Here is a 13,987-nt window from a genome sequence, read left to right as displayed (position 1 = left end):
ACTGCTTTTGATTCTCCCAGCTTATAGATATAAATAAGAAAAGATCCACTAGTTAGTTGCTTCATATCAAATACCAGAACTTCTGTTTTTCTTCTCCAGTAAAGACATTATTATGAGTCTGAGTCCTTTAAGAAGCAAACAAGAAGATAGAATTAAACATGCAAAGATTTTTATAACATACCTGTAGGAATAATTGAAGGAAAAGTCAGAAGGCTAGGGATGCTGCCAGATTGTAATGTAAGTTAACCTTCTAGGTTCGGATGAATGGTCAGGAACTTAGAAGGAACATAATTAGACAATTGGTGGCAAAGAAATTTGGAGAAGAGTTATTTCTGTCCCATGTGGATGTTCACCAAAGGGCGACCTCAGCAGAGAAGGAATGCTTTATCAAGTGGATAGAATGACACATTCTATGGATACCAGTCAGCCTCTTTCCCTAACTACTTTGCCCCATAGGTTACCAAAAAAAAAAGAAAAGAAAAGAAAAAAAAAAGTGAACATGATGGCATAGGCTCAGCAACATGTACTTTTACTCACTAAGGTTGACCTTGTTATAACCACAGCTGAATGTATAATCTGACAACAGCAGAGATCAACACTGAGAACCCAATATGGCACCACTCCCTGAGGTGATTAGTCACCTCTTTGATAGCAGACCAATTACAATGGACTCCTTCCATCATGGACATTGCAGTGTTTTGTTCTTACTAGAATAGACACTTACTTTGAATGTGAATTTATGTATACCTATAGCTATATCTGTGTATAGCTAAGTTTATCTATGGATATCTATAGGCATATCTATCATGATAGAGATAGTGATAGCTATAAATATAGATATATGTTCTACTGATTCTGTTTCTCTGGAGAATGCTGACTAATACACATTTTGATAAAGAATGGAAATTAGGTGAAAGCATCCTAGAGCATTCTATAATCAAAGCAAGATTTAGCAGGCCATTGAGGCATCCTCAAGCCAAAGTTGGCCATCAGAAGAATACTATTTCTTTCAGAAATGAACCTGCCTTAGTATTTCTACCATGTTTAATTATTGGATGAGAGCACTCCTTTAGAAGCATGGGCTCAGTGAAAATGTGGTGAAATATTTTAGAGCTCAGGGGCTGGGGCCCTTGTTTAATTAAGCTTCCTATATTTGAAGATCCGTGAGGTGCATTCTCAGCTGCCACAATACTGGATGTGATACAGCATCTATTATTTGAGTTATCATCTAGTTTTATTAAGGTAGTCCATCACTATTCCTGATGATTTAACTGGTTTGTGCAAGAATTAAGCAGATGAACTGTTTGTGGGTTTGATATGAATAACCAACATAGTATTTTTCAATTCTTCTCATTCCCCATCTTTATGTGTCATATGGAGGACAAATAAAAGGGTTTCTTCTTGGATTTTCCTTTCAGAATGTGGGTAATCCACAATTCATGGATTTATATAAATAATCTGCTAGGTACTTATTATATTTATCCTAAGCACATATTTGGTAATGGTAGAAGTAACTATATATATGGCTCTACAGATGAATTAGATCCACCTAGTTTCTTATATTCTGAAACTTCATAACTCCTTCACATGAGAAAGCAGAATTCCATGCAGCCTCCCCAATCTTTAGAACAGGCGTAGCCTAAGAAAATAGCCACTACTGACCTGCTCAAAGTTATGTGTTTCTCTCAATGGGGCATTCTTTATTGACTTGGTAAAGACAATATATTCTAGCCCTCCTGGGATCATAGCCTTGTGGTCAGTTCTCAAGTTTGGGTCAGTTCTCAGGTATCAGTCGAATATTAATTTTACTCTAATATTCCATCTTTTAGAAAACTTCAAAAATATTCCAGGAATTTCTAACATCTCTACTTGATTTCCTTTGGATCATTGTTGATTTTAGATTTTAAGGAGTTATCCTCTTAGGACTAGCCACAGATGGCCTTGTTAAATTAAAGAAGATGCTCCTATGTTAATGAAAATTCTTGAAGATCTATTCTGACATTTCATTTCACATTCGTCTGCCCTCAAGATCTACTACTACAGTTTTTCTGGTTCCTGTCAATACATATTAGTGTAATCCTGAAATTTCTAGTTTTTAGGGGTTTTTGTTGTTGTTGTTTTGTTTTTTTGTTTTTGTTTTTGTTTAAATTTGCAATTGTACTAGCTTTTTAGGGCAAAGCTGTTATTTGACATGGGTTATCAGTCTAGAGACTATCAGGAGTGAGAATGGAGCATATATTGAGAAGAATAAAAGTCTTGTAAAGGTGAGGTTAATACACCATCAATAAGTAAAGGAGACTATTCTTTTGTCAGGGGTAGAGGGCAATTAGTTTTGAGGAATAACACAGTTCCTGCTATTAAGGTGTTTGAAGTCTTATATTACATAATTATGAAACGCTTTTGTTTCTTAGCATGTTCTCATTTATTGATTCATTTATTTGTATAACAACCTCGTGCTTTAGGTATAGGTTGTTACTGTCATAAAAAAGGAAAGACAAAGGAAATTAAGTCTTTGATGTCTGAACTCATCTCCATATTCCCTCATCTACATAGGTTCCAAAAAAGCTTCCTTGTGGGATTTGGAGTATCAAATGCTCACATCATTGGAGAACTAGGTGTATTATTGACAGAGATCATAGGTCAGTGTTTGTATTGCATTAGAAATAGAAGGTCCTTAGAAATCACCCAGTTAAACTTAACATTCAGTGTAGTAACTTCTTTCATAACATCCTTGAGGAGCAATCATTCAGTATTTTTTAGCAAAATTCCCATAATGGAGAACTTATTCTCTATTAATATATACTTTCCCTGATTTATCTATGTAATTGCCAGCCACCTCTCATCTAGCAATATATAAACCTTTTTCAAAAAAAATATGATGTGACAGGGCTATTCTTGGGGTTTGATGTAACATATGATGTCAACAAATGTTATTTTTTCCTCTTGTTAGTATATATATTTGAGGATGCCATTTACATTTGCTTATAAACATAATTCTCAGGACATAATCAGCAATCAAGCTAAATATTAAAGTGATTTTGGATTTTAAAATGTGATGTACTAGATTTAACTTTGATTTTCATGTTTTGTTATTTTCTGAAACATTACACTTTAAAAATGTTACATTAAATACTTCATAACTAGATCTAAGGAAAGGTTAAAAAACAGGATTACCAATAGAATGTGAAAAGTTCAGTTATTATCCAAAACTTCAGAAATCATTAGAGTTTACACCACACCTGGATAAAAGATGTTAAAATATGTGATAATGAATACAAAAAAAGATAAAATTAAATGAAATACATAGGCAATAGTCTTACAGAGAAAATTGAATAACATATATAATGTGCAAATTAGGTAATAAAAATTAGCATATATTTTGAATGCCAAGATGGATAGAAATTCTTAAAATATATATGCTAGGATGTGTTTTGATACATATTTATGCATACATATTTCAAAACTTAAGAACATGCCCGAAAAAATTCTTTCACTAATTTGTCTAATTTATAGTTATAAACATCATATTCTGTCATAGAGCAATATAATTTCTCGCATAGGTCATAATAGGTAGATTTTTATTTTCACTTCATCAGAAAATTACTCTGTAAACTTCAGATAAATGATTCAGGTATAATAAAATCAAAAGCTGAGGTGGCAGATTTAGTTTTCCTATTTTATGGATGTTTCCTGAGTAACAATTTTGCAAGTGCTAAGTAAAGTAGTATTAAGATTAGATAGAATTATTATAAATGTTATAACACTGTATTTTATAAAGAGAAAAAAGGAAATATACAAATAAATGTCCCCAAACTGTATAAAATAAACTAATTTAATAACTAAAAAATTAATTATATTATCATTCATTCACTTATTTTGTTGGTTTTCGAATCACAAAATATTTAGCATCTGTTAAATGTCAAGGACCCTGCTAGACACTGAATATGGGAATATTTGGGTGAATATGAAAGAATAGAATCTCTATGCTTATATAGCTTGGGAATTTGGGATAGATTGGCATTAAACAATAAGAAAAATATGTTAAATTTTAAAATGTGATGTACTAGGTTTAATTTCTCACATAGGTCATAATAGTCATTGTAATGAGTACTATGTCTTAGTTGGGGTTACTATAACAAAATTTCACAGTTTAAGTGGCCTAAAACAAAATCATTTGTTTGTTTGTTTGTTTCTCATAGTTCTAGAGTCTAGGAAGTACAAAATCAAGGTGCAGACAGATTCAGTGTCTGGTGAGAGCAGCCTTATTTCTGGTTTGTAGATAGCTGTCCTCTTGCTGTGTCCTCACATGACGGGCAGAGAGGGAGAGAGAGAGAGAGAGAGAGAGAGAGAGAGAGAGAGAGAGAGAGAGAGAGAGAGAGAGAGAGATTGGGAATGAGAAAGAAGAGAGAGGAGGGGAAGGAAAAGGATGAGGGGAGGGGAGAGGTAGGTACCAGAGAGCAGAGAGCATGCTTCGGTCTCTTCTTCTTATAAAGGAACTAATCCCATCATGAGACCTCCATTCTCATGACTTCATGTAAAGCAACTATCTCCTACAGGCCCATTTCTAAATACCATCACATGGAAATTATGACTTCAACATATGAGTTTTGGGAGGACACAGACATTGTGTATAGCATATACTATAAAAGAATGTTTGATGGAGTGGATACTGTAAGTTTAGCCAATCAAATGAGTCACTTTCTTCCAAACTAAGGAGACTTAATTCCATAGTTAGCGTTATACAAATAGTTATCTTTCTTAATATGGACACTTTATGTGAACTTTCAGATACATTTGACTATATAAATAAGTCTAAGAAATAGGATAGAATTTTTAAAGAAATCTGGTTATTGGATTTCGCCACATACTATTTCGCACACACAAAAATCACTAACTTTCTATTTTAAAAAGCTGAAGTATCAAAATATTTTCATAGTTTTTGTCATTTAAAGGCAGTCATTCTATACTGTACTTCTTATATCTATTAAATGACAGCCTCATTCTTTTTCATATACTACATCAGAATTAACTTTGATAAGAGACTCATCTCATTATGTATGACCAAATCATTTTTTTTCTCTTAATTGCAACAAATATATCCCTATATACTTTAGTTTAGGGTGATAAAGTAATAACAATATGATATCACTTTTGTAAACAGAATATTGGAGCATGTGAATCTTAGTCATCATTAATCATAATTTTATGTTTGTCCCCCAATTTTTGATCCTAAGTATGGTATCTTTTATCCTTGATCTTTATCTCTTTGATTATAAAGAAGTAGAATCAAAATATGTAGAAAATAATAGAAGATTGAAATATTCTTATTATGTCTGGGAATATTTTGAGTAAGAATCAAGCACTAAAATCAGAATGCCATTTATCTTATGAAATTATCACTCTACAAAATTGGTGATCCATGTTGATAACAAGGGGATAGAAGCATTTGCAAATAAAGGAATTCGACTTGCCTGGGAATGCTATGAGTAGATTAGGCATTATAATAACTTTGTGATGAGTTTACCCCTCTCGTTGTCTATATATATAAATACATATATACACACTTTAAGGTGTTCATTGCATCCTAAAGAACATTATTCCGTCTAACCTATGACTTTCTAGCTTACCAATTTCCATAGCCATCACAAAAATACACTATATTTAAATGTCTATTTCCATCAATTTTGTGAAAAGTATATTGAATTTCTCCCCTTTTTTCATTATAAATTATTCATGTGTCTTAAGACAAAAAGAAATAACCCAAGGATAGCAATGTATATCAAGTGCAATCCAAATATATGAAGTGTGGCGTCAGAAAAATGGCAGAGTAGGAAAACCAAGACCCTCCTTCCCCTCACAAATATTGATTCAGCAACAATTCACAGATAAATTCCCTTTGAGAGAATTCCAGAACCTAAATGAGAGTCTCCTGCACTAGAAAAATGTGAAATTAGATTCTCCGAAACTGGTAGAGATATTTGAGACATTTTCACCAGTGTCCCTGTCCCTGGTACAGCATCATAAGACCAGGAAGAGTCCACATAGCTTCCAGCTACATCCAAGGAAATAAAAGTTTTGGTTAACGTGTTCAGTGCCCATATTTTATTCAGGCTCCCAACAGACTGGATGATGCCTACCCACATCTGCTTTACTCCTTGTACTGATTTAAATGTTAATCTCTTCCAGAAATATCTTCACAGCCATATCCCAAAATGACCAAATATCTGCTTATCCCTTGGCCCAAACTAGTTGATACATAAAATTAACCATCATAAAAAGTATTTTAAAAATTATTTTAAAGAAAGCATTATAGCAACATATAGTGTTAGAACTGAAATGTGCATGACAGATTGTTAAATCTAAACTCTTTTTTTCACCAGTAGGAGAATTTTATCTGACTAGTAAGTAGGTGCTCCAACTAATAAGTGGCAGGGGTCTGCACCAGAATTAGTTCTACTGTTTTCTCATAAATTCTTGTTCCTTTACACTATAATGCCTCCAGGAAAATTATTTTTGATGGGGGGAATTTTAAGGAAATTAATGGTGAAAGAGGAGTTAGTAACAACATACATCTTTGTACATTTTTTTTCCCTCATATGTGAAATGAAGATAAATAAGTGTGCTAATTTCAAAGGTTGAAGATTAAAAAAATAAAACATATAAAACTTTTAGCATAGAGCCTGATGCAGTTTAAGCCTTCAAAAGTGGTAACACTTATTCTGACATCTTTAAGAAATTGTTTCCCTCTGTACTGAAATTTCTATTTTTCTATATCTTTTCCCCTGAAACATAAATTACCATTCATGCTTCTAGGATATTTTATTAATTCTAACCCTAAATGAGACTTCTGAGAGTTGCTTACATGTCTTAATTCCTTTTTTAATTGTCAAGGTTACATTTCTAGGGACACTAAATTTACCATACTTAGAAATACTTTAATGTCTATGGGGATTAGACAAAGTGACCTTTGTCTACCTAAAGGGCTAATTGCTTAGAAGTAGACACATTTACATGAGAAATATGTGATTTCATATATAGACTATATCCATCTTTAAATAGAAGATTTCTTCTCATTTGTAGACAGGGCACATATTTGATCTGCATATCTCATAAAATTTGACTTTTATGTGCCAGAATTGTGCTAGGATTTTTAATATGTATATCACTGTATTTAATGTTTTCAGCATCTTAATGCCTTAAATGAACCATCTTTCTTTAATTTCTTCTTTTCTCTTCTTTCTTCCTTCTTTTTTCCCCTTCCTTCCAGTAGTCATCCTATAAATATCTTCAGCCTTAATATGTGCTAGGGAACATGATATTTTTACACCCCAGAAGAGTTTTAGAATATTGAACAAAGATTCCTACATAAAATTACCCAGTGATATATTTTCTCATATTTGTAAAAGTATCTAAAAGACATGGTGGATAACTATAGATATTAATGTTTAAGTGTGCCAGGGGACTTTAAGGGGAAATGGTAACTTTAAGGTAACCTGTTATTAGAGTGGTTTGAAATCCTCAGTTTATAAGATACAAGTTATATGATCTTGGATGAATTATTTGATGTTTCTGACAACAGTTTTGCTCATCTTTAGACTGGAAAAAAATAATACCTTCTAAGAAGACTGAAATAGCAATTACAAACAATTTCTCTACTCTAGCTTAGGGCACATGGTTTCCACGATATGTAGGAAATTATAAGAACAAACACATGCAGTAAGCATGCATTAAGAAGTTAGCAATTTAATTGGTAATTTTCTCTGGTTTAAGATAGAATTATTTCTATAGCAGTTAGAGGAAAATTTCCTTCTAATATATTAAGATAAACTTTACCATTAGTAAGAAAATAAGCAGGGATTTTATTTTCCTATAGTTCTTTTAAGAAAATCATGCATAACATATTCTTATTGCAAAAAAATTTTAAAAAGTAAGAATAAAAGCAGCATAGTCTACTTACTGTTTGTCAATTTTGTTGCCTGACTGCCTAAAAACAGTTTCAATCTTTATAGGTAAGAAGTTAAAAACATATCTTTAAGGAATTGGTAAGAGTGTTTCTTACATATAAAAATATTACCTTTAAAATATTTTAAGCACAGTCAAAGAATATTCTGAAGTTCAGCCCCAAAGAAAACAAGAGACAGTGTAGAATATCATGTTCATTATTCAGTATTATTTGCACCATAATTCTCAATTGAATAAAGAAATCATTAAGTGAAATAATTGCCTTGAGTAATATTATCTTACAATTTAATAGCGTAAGTTTTTAAATAACATCAATGCACATATATATACCCACATAAGCCTTATTTTGGTCATCGAAATAAATGACAAATGACACAATTCAAGTCTTATCACTGAAAAATTTAGAACATCAAAGGTAAAAGGTTTGCATGAAAAAAATATATATACAAAGGATTGGAAATAAGAATTATATTGGACTTTTCATCCAAAAAAAAAAAAAAAATGAAGTAAATGGAATAGTACCTTCTTGCAGGAAAAAAAAAAAAAAAAAAAAAAAAAAGAACTTCAATCTAGTACTCTACTCAAGACAAAAAAATAATCAAAAGCATGGATCTAATGATATTTTCAATGAGATTTTTGAAAATTATGTCACCCATCCACCCTCACTGAGAGACCTACTAGAAAATATTCTCCACCCAAATGAAGGATCATGTTAAGAAATAATATATATGGTCCAAGAAACAAGGATCCAACAGAGAAGTGGGGTGAAAGGGATAGGCAGCATGATTTTTATAAAAAAAATCCAGGACAGCTGAGCTTCCATTTGGAATGAAGTCAGTCCAGATTACAGAGATCCAAGAAGGAAGTCTACAGGGGAAAACCAACAAGCAAACAAAAACAAAAAACAAACAAACAAAAAAAGGAATTTCTGTCTATATTTTACTGTATTTGCAAGAGTTTTATATTAAGTTCAAGAGCTTTGAGAAAAAATAAATCGGACATCATTAAATTAAGATCTGCTTTGTAACAGATACAAAAAAGATTCTCTTAAGAGAATGAAAATTTAAGCCACGGACTGGGAGAAAGAAAATATTTGTACATTATATATCTAGCAAAGGACTCGTATCTAGAAATGTGAAGCACTCCCACAATTCAATAAGAAAACAAACAGTCCTATTAAGAGTTGGTAAAACATTTGAACAAATACTTCACCAAAGAATGAATTTTCAGATGTCATATAAACATTGAAATGTTTAAGATTATTAGTAATTAAACCATAATGAAATGTGTGTTAGAACAACTGAAATAAAAGAGACTTCTTATAGCAGGTTTTGTAGATTATTTGAAATAACCAGAACCTCACAAACTGCTGATGGAAATGTATAATGGTGAAACAATTTTGAAGAACATTTGGCAGTTTTTTAAAAAGATAAACAACATCCATTTTACTCTGAAGCATTCAGATATGATCAATAAAAATATATATCCACAAAAGACTTAAAATTGAATATTTATAGAAGCTGTATTTCTGATAGATAAGACCTCGAAACACCAATGTTCATCTTCAGGTGAATGGAGAAACAAATTATGGTATATCCATAGATTGGAATACTACTTGGTAGAGCGACTCATAGTGAAAAGATGAAAAATCCTTTCTTCTGTAATAGATAACTACTAATGTATTTGAAAAATCAAGTAAAAATCAGTAAAATTCAATGTAGATTTTGAGTTACAGCTCCAACATATAAAAAACTTGGAAATTGTCATTACCATCCTTATAGAAAGATAAAGCTGAACAAAATGAAAATCAATGACTTTTCTCTGAACTCCCAGAAAACTGACAATACCGAGGAAACTGCCACCTTGAAATCTGGAAAGATAGGAGAACAGAGATAATCATAGCAGATATCTCTTAGAGCAAAAACCACTGGATGCAAAAACTCCCACTTAAATGGGAATTTTAGTGAATTGCTAAAGCCTGTATGGATGGACTAAGAACTCCTGGAAGCCAAAATTTTAAGTGGGCCCTCAAACTTTCATGGGCTTTACATTCAGAATATCTACCAAGTTCTTATTGTAAAAATCTGAGAATGATCTCATAAGGACCAAGAAAGGAGATGGAAAGAGAAATTCTTTTGAAGTAAACTCAGACCATCTCCATAGCAAAAGCTTACTCTCCAGGGGGGAAATTTTCCTAGAGTTTTGTCCCAGCACAATGAAAAAAGATGTTCTTTACACTCTGCCCCCATCTAGATTCTCTCAGCTAACGGGAGGAAATTATACAAAAATGATCACTTGTAAAGGCCACATAATCTCTGTCAGATAATAGAAGCAGAAGAAACACTTTCTGGCTCATTCACTGAGCACTCTTAACCTAATTCCAAAACTAGACAAACACATTAAAATAAAGAAAAAACTATATATAAATACCTCAATGAACATGGACACAAAATTCTCAACAAAATTGCCAACTTTAATCAAACAAGAAATTTTTAAAAACATGAATAATTGGTATTCTACATATAAGGTTGACTTTATATTTTTAATATAATTCACAATATTAACAGACTAAAGAAAAATGATCATATGATTATATTGTTTGACACATAAATAATATTTGACAAAATCCAACAACTAATCATAATAAAAGACTCTCAGAAAACTAAGAATACAGAGGGAAATCCTCAACTGATAAAGAATATTTACAAAACTGATAGTTAACATCATATTTAATGCTGAAAATGAAATACCTTTAAGATCAGGAAGAAAGCAAGAATATTATCTCACCACTCCTATTCAATATGTAGTGGAATTCCTAGTTAGTGCAATTAGACAAGAAAAACAAATGAAAGATATGCAGGTTGGTAAGAAAAAGTAAAACTACCTCTATTTCCAAATATAAGAAATCTCCTGGAACTAATGAGTGAGTATAGAAGTCTGAAACAAGTTAACATAAATCAATTGTTTCCCCATGTAACAGCAATAAACAATAGTGAAATGAAAAAAAAAATTATAATAGCATGGAAAATAAATAATTAGATATAAATCTATGAAAATATTTTAGACCCGAAGGGAAAAAAATTATAAACTCATGAAAAAATCTTAAATAATAACATTGGGGAGATATTTCATGTTTGTTGTTTGAGAACCTCAATATAGTTAAGATGTGAATTCTTCCTCACTTGACCTATAGATCCAACACAATCCGAATCGAAATCACAGAAAATTATTTTGTTAATATTGACACCTGGTGTTAAAGTATGGAAGGGTGAACAACTAGAATAGCCACAATACTGATGAAGAAAATTATTGGAAGATTTGCTCTACCTGATTTCAAGACTTACCATAAAGCAAGAGTAATCAAGGAAGTATGTAATTTGGGAAAGAATACTCATATAGATCAGTAAAACAGAATAGAGGGCCTAGAAAAAACCGATACAAATGTAGTCAACCAATCTTTGAAAGGAGCAAAGATAATTAAGTAATAGAAAGTGTTTCAATAATTGCTTTAGGAACAATTTAATATCCATAAGAAAAAAATGAACATACACATGAAACTTACACTTTTAACAAAAATTAGTTCAAAATACATATATAATATAAAATGCAGAACTATAAAATTTTTAAAAGAAATGTAAGAGAAAAATCTGAGCTTGGCAGTGGATTTTTTTTTTTAATACAATGCTAAAAGTGTGGTTCATAAAAGAAAAAAATAAAAATTTGGATTTTATTAAAACTAAAGTCTTATGCTTTGCAGTTGACATTGTTAAGAAAATGGGAAGATAACAGAAAATATTGGCAAAATGCCCATCTGATAATGGATTTGTATTTAAGTATACAAAAAAAAAAAAACCTCTTAAAACTCAACAATAATAAAATGTCCATTAAGATCTGAACAAACTTTACCAAAGAAGATATGCAAATAATAAATATACATATTAAAAGTACTTAACAACATTTGTCATAATGGATTTCAAAAATAAAGACTGATATACTACAAAACACTTATTTGAATGGTTAAAATCTAAAGAGCTTAAAATAATAATTGCTGGCCAGAATACAGAGTAATATAAACTCTCATTCATTGTTGGTAGAAGTGAAAAATGTTACTGCCACTTAGGAAAATAAGCAATTTTTTTTGTTTGTTTTGTTTTGTTTTGTTTTTTAATAAGACCAAACGCCCTACTACATTTCAAACAATACATTATCGGAATGAAAGGGGTGGTACAGGGTGGGGGGGTGGGAGAAATGAATAACTCATAAAGTGGAGAAAACTGACATAATTTCCTCAAGCCAGATGGTCAAGCTTAACATGGACTGCAATTACTCATGTAGATACTATGTACCTTTCAATATGATGTGATAAAAATGACAATACTTCTGTGGTCTTCTTCCCCAAATCATGTTACTCCAGTGTAACCATGATGTAAACATCAGACAAATCTCAGTTAAGGAACATTCTACAAAATACTTTACCAGTTCTAAAAGATATCAAGGTCATCAAAAACAAAGCAAGTCTGAAAAGTTGTCACAACTGAGAAGAGCCTAAGGAGCTATGACTACCACATATAATGCAATAGTCTAGATGGGATCCTGGAAAAGAAAAAGGACAGAAAGTAAAAACTGAGGAAATCTGAATGAAATATGGACTTATTAACTAAAGTTAGTTAATGAACTGATGGCTCATTAATTGTGACAAATGTATCATACTAATGTGAGATATTAAAAATGGGGGAAACTGGATGATGTTATATGCACAAGAACACTGCACTCTGCTTCTAATTCTGTAAAAGTCTTTGAAAATAAAAAAAAAGACTAGATTTAAAAATTAAAAATATGTATGTGTTTTATATATTGTTATGTATATTATATATACTATATACATAGTATTTCATACTGCATTATATGTATTTTTATATATTTGACAACACAAAATTATGCTCCTGAGAAAAATGAATACATGTATATTCTATGGAGCATGAGATAAGTGGTAATTTTGAGAGTGGAGGACTGCTTTCCCTTCATAAATGAAATAATATTTTAATTATTTAAATTATTGATTTTTAAAACTTTAATAACAAAATAAAAATTTATTAAGAATTAATAAATTTCAAAAGATGCAAGGAAATAATTTGTTCTACATTTTTGTCACTTCAATAGATGGCATTTTGTTTTGGATATGTTAGGATCACTTATCTGTCTACTGTTATATCATTTTGTGTATATAGCTATATATTTCTTTTTGATGTGTCCATGTGTTTTGATTCTTTTTCCCTTTCACAATATATTTTTAGTTTATCTTCTTTTTAATCTTGTCCATTGGAGTCATTATTACTCTACTTGTCTAAACATTCAGATCTCTAAAGAATGTGGACCTCAAGTAGATTTCACAAAAATTTAAAAATTATTTATTAAAGACCTCAGCAAGGAATAATTATATCTCTAGAATATACAAATAAAAGATGTAGGAAAGTTTGCCATTTCTATGGCATCTAACGTTTCCAAGGAATAAATTTTAGAAAGCAATTGGAAAAGATTTCAACTCTCACATTTTTGGCTATAAGTCAAATAGCCTCTGGCTTTTTGTGGATTTTAGCTATCTAAATTTCAATGAAAGGCTACTATTTTAACAAAAAAAAATCTATTTTTAAAATTTTTATGGAAACTAAAATATATAGACAATGGAAGAGAAGTTTCACCTAATTTGAAAAAAGGAAAATAGAGGGAGAGTCTATAAAATAATATTCTGAATTAAAAGTAGGAAGAAGGAAGCCTAAAATAAAGTGTAGTTTATCCAAATGTTTATTTTATAAAACCATTTCTGTTTCCCAAGAGCAAATAATTATTATATATTATATTATATTATATTATAATTATGATATTGTAAGACCATCATTTTCTAAATAATATTAATATTTTTCAGCCTCTAGATAATTGCAATCTTGCTGAGGTAATATATTAAAAGTAAGGTTAGAGTATTACTAAATAATTTCTGATTCCTTAGAGTATATTCTGATATGTCAAC

The sequence above is a fragment of the Rousettus aegyptiacus genome, unplaced genomic scaffold, assembly GCF_014176215.1.
Source record: "Rousettus aegyptiacus isolate mRouAeg1 unplaced genomic scaffold, mRouAeg1.p scaffold_m13_p_1, whole genome shotgun sequence".
NCBI lineage: Eukaryota > Metazoa > Chordata > Mammalia > Chiroptera > Pteropodidae > Rousettus > Rousettus aegyptiacus.
This window is presented reverse-complemented; position numbering follows the sequence as displayed.